Source organism: Rhynchophorus ferrugineus, unplaced genomic scaffold (genome assembly GCF_030347505.1).
Source record: "Rhynchophorus ferrugineus isolate W39M unplaced genomic scaffold, kcgeb_rfMv2 rfM9, whole genome shotgun sequence".
Classification (NCBI taxonomy): domain Eukaryota; kingdom Metazoa; phylum Arthropoda; class Insecta; order Coleoptera; family Curculionidae; genus Rhynchophorus; species Rhynchophorus ferrugineus.
In genome coordinates, this window is record NW_027472588.1 from 29,209,414 (window position 1) to 29,229,680 (window position 20,267).

The window sequence follows — 20,267 nt, forward strand, 5'->3', positions numbered from 1 at the left end:
GAAAAACCGAACGTCACAATTTTTTATATACTCGGGGAAAAAATTTTAAGTGCAGTGGTAATGTTCCGTAATATATTGATGATTACCTAAAGAATCAGATCAGAAGTTGACGGGAAAGCACCAGAAATTTTACGAAATTATGAATATATCCAAGAAACCATACAATCAATACATTTATGTACAAACAGGGCTTTAGAAACCTAACTATATCGCCATCAATATAGAGGGGATAGGTAAAATAATATGAACAATACGCAATATAGTACATTTTGTTGGTACATTGCTTGTTGTGCATAATTACAGCGGAAAGAGTGGCAGCAAAAACTCTTACTTAGGTAATACTGTTTCAGTACGGTAACAGCTCCACAAAGCTAACGTTCATGAAAGGACTGCGATTGTGAAATCCTTTAGAATCCATAAAACCTGGACACTTGATGACTGATGGTTGGATTTATGAATGGAAAACCACAAAAGAAGCTTATGATCCGAAAATTTTGCTTCCTACGGTACATACGTGGGGGAGGTTCCGTTATGATTGATTGATTCCGTAAATATTTTGGTACTCAGCTGCTTCTCTCTTTCACTCCACTAGCCAAATTAGTGTGAATAGATATCTTGAATGTCCTTGATGCTAAAATTGAATGATGAAGTTCTTACTATGAATAGCATATTACTGCCAAATACCGCCGCACTTAGTCTCGGTTTGAGGACCATCACGACCATTCCTGCCAGATCTTAACAAAATTGGACTCTTATGTTTCAGATCAGAGAGTGAAGGGTAGATTTCAATTTGTAGAATCAATGAAGCACTTGGCGTATATTTTGGTACAAGAATGTACAAACATTCAGACATTAACCCGCGAATAATTATTGCTTTTTTAAAAGCAGATATGTATATGACAGCTGTTCATATTATTTTGTCGATACCTTCGATGTTCAATTTTCAAAATATTAATTTCTTTCATAATTTATCGGTATATGATTCTCTTTTTAATTTTGTCCAAGGATAAATGGCATATCAACATAACGCTTATCAGTATACATTTTTGCTTCAACAGTATTTTTAACATAAATGACAAAATAATGTCAAATATTATTAAAATATAAAGGCCGAATCTTCGATTTAACATTCTATATCCTTTATTATATCAAAAAGATCGCTTTTCTGTAGGCGGATATTATAGAAGAAATATAACAATATAATACTAGATACACAATTTTTATGTATTAATAAGCTATTGAGCGGTCATTTGTTTTTAGAACACCTATAATTCTACGCGAAATAGATTCGTAGACTCTCTGAATAGTTTTCAATGGGATGTTGTCCTATTCTTGTAAATCTGCTCTGTAAATTCTTATACATTTTCTCTGTGTATACACATATTATCTTGGAATATGTTTATGAATCAATACGAAATTCCTTTAAATCAATTATATTGATAATAACAAGAATTGTACAAATAAAATATTTATAGCTGGCTTGGCAAGGATACATTATTTAACAAATATCTCCGGAATTGGCGCATACGCATATTGGGCTCCATTTATTTTTGAAAAAAAATGTAAGTTTGGCGCATGCTGCTAGACAGCTTTATTTACTTACTCCTTATATATATATATATATATATATATATATATATATATATATATATATATATATATATGTATGTATATAAATTATTTTTTACAAATAAATTTATACAAATTTGATTAATATTTGATTTAATGTTGAAATTATATATAAGGAGGGAAATAAACATTGAAAAATTTTCGAAATAACACATTTTATAAAAAAATTATTGAACAAAATGAAATAATAAAAATATAATTACTATATGTCCAGCCATTCTATTTTTATAAAAACTCTATATTTGAATTAATCTGCATATTTGCATATTAAATAGTTTACATAATTTACATACGAGTATTTGAGCATATAACAAGAACCATACAAATAACCATTATAAGGACCGAAATCTTAAATCACACCTAGCCAATATAGTTAAATCCAATCGAAAATTCCAACACTATATATGAAATCAGTGAAATTTTCCTAAAACTCTTCATATATGATCAATTATGATCCCTACTACAATTTTTGATACGGTCCTTGATCAACAAAATCCATTAATGAATTGACTACCTCGAGTTTTCGGTTAACATATTGTACATTTACTAGCCTAAAACGAATAGATAATCGTATTTTTAATCTGAAAGAAATGTCCAGTCAATACATCATTATTATTGGAAAACAATAATTTATTTACCTATACTCTTATATAAAAATGCGTTTTCTCTTCCTTGTTGGTCATTAGATCACTAGAGTATCTTTGGTAGTTTTATATTTTTTTATTTAATCCAGGTCCACTTCTGATAGTAAATTTAACTATTTCGTAGTATTCACTGTTCTAGCATCCTAGCAAGATCCTGTCTAATCTCTTCTCTTATTCCCTCAAGTTCACATTCTTTGACTTTCACTCTCTACAAATTCTTGCTACATCCTACTTATTAAATAAAAATTAAATCATTAGTAAAATATATCATGTTTAAAATAAATGTCTAATTATTACCAGTTACTACAATTTTTGCTGCTATGCTTGCTTAACAAACCTCATTAAATAATTGACTACTTCCAACACAACAAGAATCATTTTCTTTTCTGTTGTTATTATTATTAAATTTTGGCCTATGTGATATGATAAATTTGGATTTTATAACTTTTAAAAATTTAACCTTACATTCTGGCACTTACCCTTGTTTTTCCAGATTTTCATACCAATGTATGTTAATCTACCAAGAATAAAACAACAATTTAAGCATTATTCCTATAGAATTATTAATATAACACAAAATCTAAATATTCGAATTTTTTTTTGTTTCTACTTCGACACAAAGACAATATAGTTAATTTATTATTCTCTATGGTTTTCTCTGCAGCATAGTGCGCATGTGCCAAATCCGGAGATATTTGTTATGTAATGTACCCACGTTAAACAGTAAGTCCAGTCCAGATAAACCCTAGTTGGCAATAAGGTTACTCTAAAATATATGAAAAAACAATTATAAGCTAGATGTTGCAATGAAGTAATATTTGACGCTTAGTGATATATAGAAATCCTGAGGGCGTGTCCACAACAGTTACATTTACTATATGATAAAAACAGTCGTTTTACAAACAGAAATGGACCAATTTGATCTAGTAATATATTTAAATATGTGTTGAATTGGTTTAATAAGAATCATATTATTATGCTTAATGATATAAACAATCTAATAAGTATAATAATGATCTAATTATCTAATTACAAATCATAATTTCTGTTATTTAAATTGAATTGAATTGATTGATGAATAAGAGAGAACAGAGCATATAATTTTATTTTGTTTTCTTCTTGGTTAATGTTTTTCTTTAAGCTTTGGTTTGCTTTTTATACCTAAAATTATATATTATGCAACGTATCTAAAAGTGATTTACATCAACATTAAAATAAAGATACTATTATTATAAATTAAATTAATTAAAAACTTGGAAATAACATTAAAATATACATGCTGGAACTCTTAAGCTTCCGTTTAAGAATCTGTATCCCTTATGATATCAAAGCGAAAGGCGACAGGCGGATATTATGAAAGAAATATCCGAATGTTACGAATTCAGTTAGGAGAGCTACACGCTGCAATACCGAGACCTCGTCTTGGATCTCGATCCGAAAGTTTACCTTTCAGGTGGATACAAATTTTGTTAGCGGTCGCAATTAATTCCGAAACGACAACACAAAAAACGGGCATTACGTGGCCCGTAGAAAGGAAAACGCGAAACGGCGAGGGACGGATCGAGCTTTGGGTCGGAGGGGGCGCCGACGGGGCGGAGGGACGGCCGGGGTTGATCGCACTCGGCAGCGAGGGGGGGGAGGTCTGTTCCCGCGGAGGACGTGCCGGCGTGGGCGTCACACTGTCTCGCAGCAGCTGGTCGTCATGGCGACGGAGTTCCGGAATATTGATCTTCGGGATGCCGGTCTTCGCTGGCGGGCGGGCAGCATCCCTGGAAAAATATGGGAAGCGTGGCGAAAAATAACTGGAAAGTTCGCGCCGATTTGGCCGTATTGAGAACGATTTTTACCTCGATCCCTTTTCCTCCCGGTCCTTTGTTTTATCCTTCGGAGATGGTTTTATTTGCGGACTTTTATTTATTCAGGAAAAAAGCGTACGTAAAAATATGATATTACGTAATGTATCTAAAGCCTAGGAGACCGCTAGCAGCCGTAATAATATCATGTTATGACAGCATGCCAAATCATAATTTTAGAATTTGTTGATGAATTACAAGCTCTCTTTTACTATCTCTTTGTAGAAAAACATTTATATTAAGTGACTTACTCGTTTTAATGACTTATCTATCTTTATATATAAAATTCTTCTATCCGTCTGCATATAATTGAACAAGCTCCTAAATTTTACGTGTTTTTATGTAGATTCGAGAATGGCTTATAGTTGCAGTTAGATGTGATAGGTGGCTATTCGGGTTCAACCGGCATATAATTGCCAGAGTGACATTTTCAATCCTCTCAGAATTTCAGTATCATCAGCAACCATCCTGATATATTTCATTTATGGTATATCACACGTGTGGAGTAGGTAAAGAATTGGCCCCAGTGCATTTCTTTGTGATACACCTGCTTTCTTCTTATATTAAAGTAGACTTTCTCTTGTTTGACTTTAAATAGTCTGGCTATAACGTAAAACTTTAATAGTTTGATGTGTTGCTCCGAAAATTTTTCTGTAACTTATGAAAAGGCCGTCGTGTAATATCTTATCAAAGGCTTGTGCTACATCTAAGAAGCTAGCTGAATATAAGCGTTGAACAAGGATGAACAGGAAATATTGGTCGAGAAACCTATAACGCAGAAACAGTCCGTAACTGTCGGTTAAATTATCTAAAGCCGAGGAAACTGCTCATAGCCGTAATGTATTATGTTAAAACATCATGCCTATCTCTTAATACAGAAAAATTTATATTAAGTGACTTATTTATTTTAATGGCTTATCTTTATATCTATTATTCTTATGGCCGATTGGACCGATTTTAATGAAATCTTGTATGTGTATTTATAAGATCTCGAGAATAGTTGAGGTTCAAAACCAAGTAAGAGTGACATTTTCATGGTAACCGCATCAATAATGACCATTGCCATATATAGAGTAAGTTAAATATGATATCATATTGATATATTGTTTGAAGTGTTAAAAGGAAAACATGTGTTTGTGTGTGAATAAGATAAATTAAACTTTATTCCCATAATACGGAACTCAACATGTACTCATCCGGCCTAGCAGATATAGAAGATAAAGCCGAATCCAAATCATTCCAAATGACATCATTTGGAACAACAAAAATCGTCCAGAATGAGAATGGTCGGAGATTTAACGTCCTAAATTCAAGTAGCATCATATATATTCATCAATATATAAAAGTGGTTTTTTGTTGTGAAGGACAGATCCCGATTAAAAATTTTTATAAATCTAATTTATGGGTAACAAAAATCCCTTAACATACGCTGTCTACACAACCATATTAAAAAGATAGAGAAAGAGAGAAATTATGACAATGGTTTTATAATTTTATAACCAATTGATCCAGTTGTTCAACATTGTCTACAACAGATTATGCATTATACAGAAAACGATAACTACGTTAGTATCATTAAACCATACAAACAGTATCATATGAAGATTACTTAGAAGATACAATTAACTCAGTCTTAATAACGTTGCAATTGTTATGCTTGCAATATCCACTGATATTTTCGAGAGGACAAGATGGATATCATTTTTCAGGTAAAACATACACACTTTTGAAATTTTTTATAATATTTTTTCGTATCTTATTTATCTTTTTATTGTTAAAGAGCATAAATATACAAGAAAATTTGTGAACTTCTACACATACCGATTGTTGCGTACCAATCAAGATAATGACATTCTTTGATTCTGCCAGCTATCTCATCAATTCATTGTTGATATCTATGCAAAATCTGAAAGTAAGCTATTAAGATATATTAAAGTTAATAAAGTGAAGCTTCGTTTTTATAACTACACACATTTGCTGGGGATGTTATGAGTAACGTAGATGGAACATCAACAATATCGATACCGTATATATTCTTCCATTATTATAAACTAGTAGCCATCGTCATATGAAAGATTATATTCAAGACAATGTGACTTGTGTATTTTTACTGTCAATCAGATGTGCTCATCACATTTATGTCCAATTAAAACCAGAATGAAATAAAAATTTTGTAATTGCCGTTAGATTAAACAATAAGGCATAGCCATGATATCGTTGCATGAGTGTTCACTCGGTATTGGAAAATAACTATAGGAAGTCGAGAATGTCGATGGATTTATTTGGCCATTTTATAACTTCAAGGAATATTTATATGATGATAAAATGTGGAAAAATTGCGAGACAACGTCTGTTTGGTCTGCTGCTAATGTATATATATATATATATATATATATATATACGATAAAGTGAAAATCAAATAAAACATTGTAAATTTAATGAAAACAATAACATTTTATTTTATTTTTTAGATTACAAATTTGTTGAGTTAAACATTGTCTTTAAGACAAATTCTTTCTTTAATAGTTGATTTGATGCAAAACATTGGACTAATTATAAACATACTTCTATTTAGATGTGGTTCTAAAAGTAGTAATTTTGATGTTAAGGACAAAGAACGGCCTGTTGGATCAGAAAAGTTCGAAAACAATGAATTGCAAGATTGTATTGGAAGAAAACTCAAGTCCTAAGTCTCAAGGAACTTTCAGGCAGTTTAGTAGTTCGTTAGTCAACTATTCCCAGACGTTTACAGACGTTGGGAAAGCACCAAAAGGCGGTAGAATAGCTTCCACACGAATTTAGTGAAAATTTCTTTCGAACTGTTGAATGAGAACGGTCGATCACACAATTATAATATTTGTAAGAGATGCACTGTTTCAGTTTTAGTGGGAAGTTCTGACTCATTAAGCCTAGTGATCAGATATAATGCATTCTGATTATTACTTGCTCAGATTGAGACAGTATCACTGGTATCAGGATTCGAAATGCGATAATGGATCGATGATTGGACCTCTGACAACTCAACATCGTTCTTTCGACACCGTTTCGCTTTGTGTAGATATATAAATAAAATAACTTTTAAAAAATATGGAGAATACTTTGACTGTTATATATTATACCATTTATTCTCAATAAATGCATAAAAAGTGCGAGCACTTGAAGTGTGAACACTAGTCTTTAACTTTATATTTTAATATAACTGTCAAAATATATATTTATACATCAATATGTATTCTTTAAACATAATTATCTGTTGAATGAGAACGGTCGATCACACATTTACAATATTTGTAAGAGATGCACTGTTTCAGCTTTAATGGGAAGTTCTGACTCATTAGAGTAGTGATCTGATATAATGCGTTCTGATTATTACTTGCTCAGATTGGGGCAGTATGACTGGTATCAGGATTCGAAATGCGATAATGGATCGATGATTGGACCTCTGACAACTCAACATCGTTCTTTCGACACCCTTTCGCCTTGTGTAGATATATAAATAAAATAACTTTTAAAAAAACTATGGAAAATACTTTGATTGTTATATATTATACCATTTATTCTCAATAAATGCATAAAAAGTGCGAACACTTGAAGTGTGAACACTAGTTTTTAACGTTATATTTTAATATAATTTTCAAAATATATATTTATACATCAATATATATTCTTTAAACATAATTATCGCTATATTCTCGGGAAATGTAATTTTATATTTTTTGATATATTTCGATTCACTGAACACGATATCTCTTAAATTATGGAAATATTATATTGTGACCAAGAAAGATATTTTCCACACGTTATATAAATGAGCACTATTTATATCAATCAGTCGATGAGGTAAAATACTGCGAAAGAAGATGCCGAACGGGCGGAAAACATCATAAATTTAAGTGGCAGGAGTCTATTAGGATCAGTTTACGACGTCTTTGTTTTCTTGTGGAGACAGATTCCTCTTGATCTGTTTGAATTTGCTGCTGTTGCTACTTGATATTTGAAATAGGTGAGGGTCAGAAATAGCATTATTATATGTCCAATTTTATAATAATGTATATGGGTATTTTGATAACCTTAATTTTTGTATCTAAGAATTTATTTTGCTGATTTATGTCACGAAAACTATAAAAAGTACTATTTGAATAAAAAACTTCCCATAGTTAATCCAGTTAATATATTACTGTAATTCTATCCGTTACAGTATATAGTTATTTAGTTTAGTGTATATTACTAATTTTGAATTATGTTGAGCTATTCATGTTCAGAATTAATTGGTAGTATTTTACAAAGTATAATGTAGGTAATACAGCAATATGTTCAACATTCTATTCCTAACAACATAATACTTTTTTATACTTTATCAAATATTTTGGATTTTGTGGCATAATCAAAGCACTATTGAAATATTAATATTTTTTAGTGAAAGTATATGAGGAGTAACTACTTGGGTAAATATGTTGAAAGCTGTTTGATGTTTGATGCATGATATGAAAGTGTTGATTTTGATTCGCTACACTGACTCAATCGAAAGTCTAGGCCCGGAACCTAATAACATCGAGTGCTAAAGAATTTGGATAATTGCTCTATTAAAATTCAGGTAAAAACTTTAGTATTTATTGGAGTCACTGGGAGTCAACTTGTCGAAATGAAACCTTATTATATTATTTTCTATTAATGTATTTTATTAAAATCCTTGTTGAAAAGGTAATCTCGGTTAAGGAGCCTTAAGCCAAAATATTAAATAAGTATCTTTACGAATATACGTTTATTTCAAGTAAATGAACCCCTTCAAATTAATTAGTTTTTAATTAATGATACTTTACAAACAACTTTTTAAAGGATAACAATATCTTTTCAAGTAGTACAATCACACTTACCTTCAATGTAATTTTACCTTCATCTCATTAGGACACATTTTGTGCTTAAATTTTGTGAAATATTCTCATGATTTCTCCTGTTGTATTCCTGTAAATAATAATATATATGAATATAAATCCTTTATATAAATAATTGTATACTTAACAGGTAGAAACAATGCTAAGTCACACACACACACATACTTAATCTAGCTAACTTGAGTTGTTTCTTCCAAGGAAAACTACGTTTGGTTTTTTATTTCCGCACAGACACTGGATACACAAAACTTTTGGAGATGAAGATACATTATAATTAAATAATAGTGATTATATTTAAGACACAAAACTGCTGATTGCATTTTATTCCAGACACACAAGAATGGCGTCGTAAACAAACTGAAACATTATAGAAATGAGCCAATCAAATACCTTTGTAGGTCAATTCAAATGAACCAATACCAATCAAAAAAGTGGTCTCAGAACCAGCATTGAATTGACCACGCAAAATATTTCCTCGGTTTCGCCTATTTAAGTAAAACCGCTATATTTACTCCATGACTTGACAGTAATATTTGATACATCTTAAACCTATCAAAAATATTTGGAAACACTTTGGACAAACTCATACTTAAACATTCAATGAAGAAGTTTTGTAAGATTTTTCAAGTATTTATCCGTCTTTTAATCACATAACATATTTATATTATTTTGGCTACTTGTCTGTTGGGTAGGAATTTACTTCTTTGGAAGGTTATATAAACACCTGAAGTTCCTCTCACTCGGGAATCATCTCCTGATCGAAAGATGAGAAAAACCAGTAGCCATCAATGGACAATACTATAAATAACAAACATTTTCTATTTTATCTTATAGAAACAGTTTTTGATAATAAATAATGCCCATATATTTTGATTCTTTGATGTGGAATCCATTGTGGGTTGATACGTTCATATGCATCACAAATCAGTTTTATACCAACCTTCACTTTATACTATTTTTATCAGGCAATGATTTCAGAACTATTTCTTATTCGATTGAATGATTGTTCTGTCACAAATCTTTTTGAGGTTTAGATCCTTCAACAAAACATAACTTTACCTTATCTTACGCAGATCAACAAAGGGAATTTGTAGGAAGAGATATATATTGCATAGGTAAGTAATAACAATGCCTATAAATAAATAGGTTATATAATGTGTACCTACTACCTATCTTTTTCAGAATTATTTGCTTCGTTTTCCGAAACAGTTGATTTCGTCACAGAAGTCTGTGAGAAATTCGTTCACTTTTCATTCGACAGACATGTTCTAAACAATGCTTTAAAAATCGTATATGAAAGACTATATATGTTCGAGTTTTAATAGCTTCTAATTCTTAAAGTCCGATAAATACAGAAGAATTAGCAAGATAAGCGTTTGAGAAAACAGAATTTAGTCATGATTGTAACATTCCTTCTTGTCCTTCACTTTGGCTTATTCGACTTATTACTTTAATGCTAAAATATAAGGATTAACATATAGAAAATTTGGATGCACATGATCTGATAAAAGGTATAGGACATAATAGTCACAAATTTTAGATAAAATTATGTAGTAAATTAATATCCAAAGGATTAAAGGGGTTTGAAGATGATTCCAAGACAATGGACGTTACCAAAACCAGCTGAAAGTACTTGCTAGGAACGCCTATCGATAACCGATATAAGTACGATAAAAGAAGTGGTCAATAGAATAAGTGACGGTACATTTGTGTTGGGTGTAATGTTTAAACTTCGTTTTTTTTACATTGCTTTGTTTTGCTTTGAACTCTCTTAGGGAAATTAGAGAATATTGCAGTTTGTACTAAATTCAAATATATTCACTAGTGACGTTTGTTGCTATTTATAAGTGATTACTGCAAAAACATTCAAAAGTCTACAAAATAATATTACACAAGGTAGATGATCATGTTACTTCCAAATTGATAGTGCTCATTGTTATCCAAAAAGTTAATAATTTTCATAGTACTGATTCAGAATATTGTTGGGCAAACCAATCAAAATATGCATTAAACTCACATTTAAAAGGTTAAGAGAAATCGAAGAAAATTCAAGGACAATGAAAGTAAGAAAAACCAGCTCAAATTTCTTGTTATAAAAGCCAACATATAAGCGATAGTACGATAAAAGAAGTGGTCAGCAAGAGCACGCACTACAACTGTAGTGAATATAATGCTGGAAGTCTTAAAGGTTTTAATAATATTTGTAATTTTTGAAATCCAAGGGATGTGCAATCTTTATATCATTTTGCAGAATACTGTCGAGAATATTTGTTTCCCCTTAAATCCCCTAACTATTCCACCCTTTCTAATTATATAGATTTTTCTTATCTTAAATTATCAGATTCTTATGAAGTATTATAACAACTCTTTTAGCGAACTTAACGAATACTGCAGTTTATTCTGAGTTTAAACACTTCATAATGCTATTTATAAGCGATTATTGGAAAAGAGCAAAATAATATTACAGAAACTAGCTGAAATATTATAGCTATTAAATCAACATGTTGGTAATTACTTCTGAACTACTTTTGTTCATAGCCAACCAATATTATTATAGCACTGATTCAGAATGCTATTGGAAAAATTAAAATGTTATATCTAGGTGCATCATTTAACGAAATTCAACGAAACAATTAAATGAATAAAAATTTGCTTTCAATTGCTTTTAAAAATATTTAATAACAGTTTTTTCGGCATTTGGTAACTGAAAAACCGCATTAGCTGATGATCAAGCAGATATATTAATGCACTGATGATTCAGAATGTTACCCAAATCAAAACGTTGTAGTTAAATGCATCATTCTACGAAACCAAATAAAAGAAAAAGAATGCTTTCAGTCAACTGAAGCTAGTTAATTGCATTTATTCCTTGTGTTGATGCGAAATTATTGAATCGAATTATCGCATCGCTATCTCACCTTGCGGATTGTCGAGGGCGCAAAACAAACTCGTCCCGATTGCAGAAACCGAATTAATTAATTTCCAAAGATCCTTTGTTCCCGCAACAGGAGAACAAAGGAAATACGAAGAACCAGACGAATGTGCGACGATTTGGCAACGCGGTCCGTTCCGGTGCCGGTTGCTCGGATCAAGGCAGGCCCAGCCCAGGAAAAGCTCCCGGCCGGGACGACTGCCGACACTATCGATCGGTTTCGGTCGTCATAGCAACGGCCTCCGTCCGCTCAGGACCGAAAATCTGGCTGTAGCCTGTTCGACACGGCGAAACCGGAGGAGGCTGCGAAAAAAATGCGAATAACAGAAGGCAAACGCATCGTCGATTTTTTATTAAATAATTTTTTTTCATTTATTTACTATATTGTTACTAGTCGTTGCCGACTAACCTAAAATTCACCTTTACCAGCTATTAAATCAACATGATGATCATGTTACTTACGAACTGATTTTGCTCATTGCCAATCAAAACGTTAATAATGTTCATTGCACTCATACAGAATATTGTTGGGCAAACCAATCAAAATATGTATGTAGTACACTCATATTTAAAGGATCAGAAGGAATTCAAGAAGATTCAAGGACAATGGACGTTAGCAGAACCAGCTCAAATTATTTGTTATAAAAGCCAACTGAAAAGCGATATTAGTACAATAAAGAATTGATCAGAGGATATAGCAGGACCACGCAGTACACCTGTAGTGAATATAATGTCGAAGCTCTTAAAGTTTTTTATTAAAATTTCCGGTATTTAAAATTCACTTGTTTGATATGCTTGCTATAATTATTATTCTAAAATGTATTCAATCTCTAGATCATTTCTCTTAATAATACAGTAGGGGATATTTGTTTTATCCTGAATACACCTCTTTCTCTTTACCCTTTGACTTATATCGTTATTATTAAATGATTCATAAATAATTCATTCATTCATAAATTATTTAATAATAAATTTCATTTTCAATTTTCAATTAATAATAAATTTTAATATTAAATTTAATCTAATAAGAAATTTGATTCAATATTTATATATATATATATATATATATATATATATATATATATATATATATATATATATTAGGAGAAATCAGGACTATAAGAATGTATTATGTAGTGATAACTGTGAATTTCTTCAATCTATTTTCGTATATTTTAACTTCGGTCGAGATCGAGGTTTTGCATCAAGATTCATTCCGAGATACTCAGCGTTGTTACTATATAGAATGTTAGTATTGTTTATTTTTATTGGTACTGGTGCGGTCTGATTTTCCAGGTTTGGGTCCAATTGTATTGTCACATGTCTAAATGAAGCATCTAATTATTCCAATAATTCCTCAACAATTATTTAGCAATTTATTAAAAACCCCGAAACGCACTTCATAGATAAATACTATCGACGAATTTTCAAACCTAAACTTTATCATATAAAACACCTATATGATAAAGCACATGGAGGTATACATAATCAATAGTGAATACATAAAGTATTACGAAAGAGAAAAATTTAACAAACATTACCTATAATCAACCATAGAGTATATACATAGACCAATAACAACGATCCACTATTTATTTCCCATCTAAACATAACAACAAAGTGGATGAATTCCAAACCTCCTTTAACACAGTTGATTTATTACCGGAGATGATTACAATATGAAATATTTAATATGGGGATCAAGACGAATAACATCAAAGATTAGATCTGAGAACTGATCAAGGCCATAAAAACAGATAACTCACAACATATCTCTAAAAATATTCAACCCATAAAAAACTCGATACTATACACTTGTTACAGAAATATTGATACAAATAAGTGACGAGCAGAATCATGTCTTGATGTATCATCTGACCATTTGTTAACAGTAGTAACAGATTTTCCAAAAATTATCATCAAAGATAAAACACCTTTACTGTGTAATAGTAGAACTAACTCTCAAGAATATAGAGAAAAGATAAACAGAATAATCTTTTTATATATTTATCATTAAAAATAGAGATTTGTATAGAAACAGTAGCAATAAACTTTACAACAAATATACAGGATGCAGCATGGTACGTGACTCCAAACAGTGAAACATCCTGCAAAATATAGCAGAAAGAAGGGGGCTATGCCATTTCTTTGGCAACAATTAAGAACGGTAAAAAATAAACAATCAATAAAGCTATAGAAGAACTGATAGTGTTGATCGAAAATGAACAAAACCAAGGAATTCAAGAATACTTGGAAATTTTAATACCTACTGAGGTTACAGATTATTTGTTATGGAAAAGAACGAGAAGCAACAATAATTGAATTAGAAACAATACAAAGAAGGCTGACACTTTCTCTAATTAAAATAAAATAGATAAGTTGTAAAAAACCTCCCGAATATGATTTAATAACCGGAAGTATTTTACAGGAACTATCAGAGAAGGGCATAAAATTAGAACATTATACTAAGAATAAATTATGTTGCTGATCATTAAAAAGTAGCACACATAATAATGATTCTTAGACTAGGGAAATCGCCAGAAGATGTCACTGTCGGTCTATAAATTAACTTCGGACAATCTCAAAATTTTGTGAGAAATTATACATAAATTGGTTTAATACACACATAAATTATTTTAAAATATCAATTTGGGTTGGGTAATAAGCACAAGATTTTATAACATGTTCATAGATGTAAACCAAATAAATGTGGACTTAAATGCCAAAAGATATTGTCCAGCTGCATTCCTGGACATATTTCAGGTTTGTAAGTACGACACACAGGACTGCGGATTAAACTAAAGAAACTTCTTGCGCATCTTGCGCACATTTTCTGTTATTAAAATCTTATCTCACAGATAGGCATTCAAATATTAAATAAAGACCATAAATTCACTGAATTGCATGTAGCAAAATTTTCGGAAGTTCCTCAAGGTAGTGTACTGCACCCTATATTGTATCTCTTATATATAACCGATCTACTGACAAAAATTACTGCTATAGCAACATATGTAGACGACACTGCCATCTTAGCATCCCACAAAGATGAATGCAGGGGATGCAATAACAGAATCAAAGAACCTTCAAACACATTTTGATTCAAATTCAACTGTGACTGAAAAGATGATGTATTAAAGTAAATGAAATAAAATATATCCGTGTAAATATCAATTACTGTAGCTTCCCCAAGCCGAGGATGTTAAATATCTTGGTATGCATTTAAACTGAAAGAAATAAATGATAAATGAAAATAACTTGGGTTTAAACTATATTAAATAATTAGCTTTTCTGGCGCGAGAGTTAATGCTAAATGATCTAGTTTTAGAACATGTGTAGTCTTTAAAATAACATTTAGATTAAGATTAACTAATTAAGATAATATTTTACACAGAATATCACTTACTGGGATGATTTACTACATGTTGTGTATATTTTATTATTATATCCTAAGAGTAATGATTTTAAAAAATTGTCATAAATACAATTGTCACAAATATACATTTTTTCTTGTACTATAATAGTAGCGAGTATTTATCTTAACTAATATTCATAAAAATGCGTGTTAAATAGCAACTAAGACCGTTATACAAAAATATTTCTATGCTTTAGAGTACTATACTTTCAACAAGGTCTGTGAACCACTGTCCTCTTTATTAAATCTACCTTACTGACGACTGACCAATTTAGGGACCGTTCCAAAAGATATCCGATCTTTCAAGCCTGGTGACTGACGTGACACAATTAACACACAATTACAAACATTAATTTATATACATATCTAGGCGGGATTGGAATCCGCAACTGTCAGAACAGTGGAAGACTGTCTTGTCACCTTGGCAACTACCGCTGTGTATCTTTTCTATATTAAATTCTGTATGTATATTTAAACTTAACTTCTGTAAAGTTCATGTTCTGTATCGTTTTCCTAGTAACGTTGTTTTCAACATAAAATAAATACGCCACCATTAAGTGTTTTGCAGTTTCTATGTTTACAGAAATGTTCAATGTTTATAAACACATAAGACACATCTTACAACTATTTATTAACTTCAACTATCTAGTAAATTCTCCTCCATATATTTTTATTTTTAAAAGAACATATCTAAGATTTTAGACTTAATCTTAATTAGCATTTGACGGACAAATTTCCATTTGTGCAACCCAAGTTAACAACACCGCATAATAGCACGTAATTTAACTACATTAATTCAAAGATCAGTTGTAATACTTCGACATTTTTATGCTCAAGCAATAACTCTTTTTTTTTCACATCGAAGGTCCTCACTAGCTTCAACAGTTGTTTATATAGTAACAATTTATTGAACAATTGATATTGAAAGGGAACTGTGGATAACAAAAAGATTTTAATTAAATATGGTTTCATCAAACAAAATACCTAATGATGTTTAAATTACGTCAATGCATGTTTGTGTTAATTTTAATCGCAAAAGATAGTATTTAAAATTTTTATTTATTACAATACATAGAAATTTAATTTTTAATGATGTTATAGTAAATTCAAATCATGCAATCTACAATATAATGATTATTTATATTAATCTGTCAATTTATTATATGATATTATGTTTTGACGCATTTATCAAGAAATGACATAAGAAAGGAAAATCTATATATTCCCACAATCTATTAAAAGTCCTATTACGAAAGCCTTCAAATGCAACCAGAAACACCACCACATATCCTGCTGAGATAATTCCGGGGTTCCCGCTGACTACCAATCAACTATACACAATATCATTTCATGTATATATATATATATATATATATATATATATATATATATATATATATATATATATATATGGACATAAATAAATTTCCATATTAATATCTGTAATTAGATTATATTAAAATACGAGATTACTTCTTACCGTCACCAGAAATTATTTCTGATGATTTCAGGAACTCAGAAATAATATATCTTTCATCCTATTACATAAACACCATTTTCACCATTCTATCATTTGAAGATTATTGATAGTGTTCCAACAAATTTTATGCCGTATCGAATTTACACAAAAGTATTCAAGTGCTTGGGTTTGAAGCATCGTGCTGCTTCTTGGCAGCTAACTGCATTTATATATGTAGTATATTATTAGTAGTACTACTATTAATAGTCAAAACAGCGATATTCCGACAAAAAAAACGACATCAAGGTGCCAAAGGAGAATAAAATTATCATAATAAAAATATGACTCTTATCTCATAATTTATAGTATTAAGATAACCATTTTGTTAAAATTATTTTTGATAATTGTTCGAATATGAATTCTAATAACAAATTAAATTTGAATACATATTTATATTTGGTAATTTTACTGCTGACGTACAGGGTATGCACAAAAAACTAATACAACCTGACACACATACTATTTATGTCCGATATATATACAATATTTATGTCCGAATGTGTTGAGCCACTATTTGGTTTAAAAATAGCTGTAATTTTTCGCGATATAGATTCACAGAGTATCTGAATTGTTTCTAATGGAGTGTTGTTGTAGTCTTGTACCAAAACATCCACCAATTTCTTCATTCAATTATGTTGAAGATGGAAATCTACTCCCCATAATCTGCTCTAAAATCTCTAGTAACGGTATAATTATGTTGAAGATTGACGATTGTGCTAGCCAGGGAAGATGTGTTATGATATTCTGATGCTCGTCAAATCACAGTGATGTGAATGAGAGGACTAGCTGAATACCACGATATTTCCCCAAGCTGGACTACAGAAAACAGGTAGCTCGGATTGTAGGTTTCTTTTAGAGTTATCCATACATAGAGTCATCCCTTTGTAGGAAACAATGTAAACAATGATTCATCGGACAAGATCTCCAATCATCTTGGGTCAGGTTTTATGATCGTTGCACCACTTTTAACGATTTTAACGTTGGCTTCCAATTTAATAGATTTCTCAATTATAATCGTTCCATAAATGTTGGCGTTTGCTTTTATCAAAACAGTACGGTGGGTAGTACGACGAAATAGTATTATTTAAACAACTGTTGAGTTTTCCTGTTATTCTTCCCACGGTAGTTTTATGTGGTCCGGCCACAGTTTTCAGTATTCGTCGATCTCTGTCTGAATTTACTTTGCATTTCCCCCACTATTCTTTTTCGCCGATGGTGTTTTATTATATTTTGTATATGGCTGTCGTTACCTTGGGTATTGTCGCTCGTGAGACGTCAAACAATTCACCTGTTTTCATCACAGACACTTTATGTGGAAGCAGTGTTGCTAACATGCAACAAGGTGTTATTTTCTTTATCACCTGTAGTTCTACACCGTGAGTCTGTTTTCCATAATATACTATTAAGCGAAGAGTAATTTCAGTTTATCTTATTAGATGGCTTTAACATCAAATCGGCCTAATAATAATTATTTAATCGTGCCATATTATAGAGATTTTTAAATTGCCAAATCGAGCCATTGAAATGATGAAAAATTGATATACATGAAAATAATGTAGGAAAAATATCACAGTCGAGACCTATAGAAATTTTGCAAACATCTGAAAAGCCCGCCAAGGAAAATTATTTTGTATTTATAAGTGTTTTTGGAAATGGTGTTGTTCAACATGAGTTGCTTAAATCTGACTAAACTATTAATTCGAGTTCCAGCAACTAACACGATTGAAGATTGAAACCAAGAATTTCTGTTAGAACTGTCAGAATTGATCAATTGGAAAAGCGTTGCCTTTCAACGCTAGGCCACACGCATCTTTGGTAATTCGAAAAAATTGAGCGAGATTGGCTGGGATGCTTTGATGGATCTATAAAATTTTAAGCATATGGCTCTGACATTGAACCGGATTTAATTTCCTTACTTTATGTGTCTATGGTATAGCAGTGACCGAGAAAATAACTAGATCAAAAATTATAGGCACTTTCACGTAAAATTTTTTTACCACTGATGGGCACAAAGTTGAGATTAGGGAAACAATTTATAAACTAATTTCCCAAAAATAGAAATTGTTCAACTACATAGCGTCTTAGAGGCAAAGGTGAAGAAGAATCAACAAAAAGAAGACTGGGTTGTATTTAATGAAGTCATAGAGAATTTTTTAAGTAATCGTAACGACCCAACTGTAACTAATTCTTTGAAAGAATGATAAAGCATTTGAAACTTTCTTTAGCTTTCCTGATGAGAGTAAAAGTATAATTTCCTCATTCCTACCTCAAATGCTTTCTGGAAACTTTGGGAGATGTGTGTTAAGGTAGACTAACTAAATGTAATAACTTGTTTGACAGAATTACCCAAACTGTCAAGAAACGCGTCATCCTATTACAAAAAAAGTAGTCAATTTCAGATTCAGCACACCTAAAAACATTAAGCTTACGTCACAAAACTTAAACAGCTCTTAGAATTTTTATTTGATCTTTCACCCACGTAAATATATCAGAATTTGCATATATATAGATCTGAAATTTTGAAAATGTTGATGATTCTCTTTAATATATTCAATTCCTGGATATTGTAAAAATTATTCTGTTATTCTATTATTAAATTATTATATATATAAAGAATCTATTTAAAAATCTTTATCAAATAATCATTCAGACGGACATAGAAAAGTGCCAGAAAAATAAATATTAAAGTCAATTAAGAAAATGACAAAACAACGCGCGATATTAAGATATCTTTATATAAGCAGTATTCAAATGACGCCCTTTATAATATTACCTCCTCCCTCGGCAGAGAAAATGAGCATAAATAGTTTTACGCAAGACTAATTGCCATTGTTGAAGCGTAAAACACAAAATCGAAACAAAGAGAGACGCTTAATATAATGACGAGGGCCATAAGTTTCTGCTTTATACCAATTTATACCGTCATCTACGATTCATCTTTCCCCTCTCGGCCCTCGTTATTTTAAATGAAACCCTCCTACTGGTAGTTTCTATTTACGTTTAAATTATCGGTTTTCTGATTGGGCACAAGTCCTTCTCTTCTCGACGAAGGAAGCTACCGAAGAAATTGCTAATTAAAATAGAAATTCGTTCGTTTCTGTCTTTTAATTGCGTAAAAATTGCGTTCTGTTTCATTTAAAGACTGGTTTATTTTTCTAATTATTCATTATTTTTGTATTAAATCTGTGCCAATAATACTTCATATAACTTCGAAACTAACAATAATTAATATGTGTATTTAAAAAAAAAGTTTAAGTTAAACATATCTCCTGCCTATTTCTTACGTCCTATTTTCTTATTTATCTTACAGGCCTATTTCGTCGCTATCTGTGATATTAAAATTATTTGAGAAACTGCTATTGAAACTTATTAAACTATTTATAGAA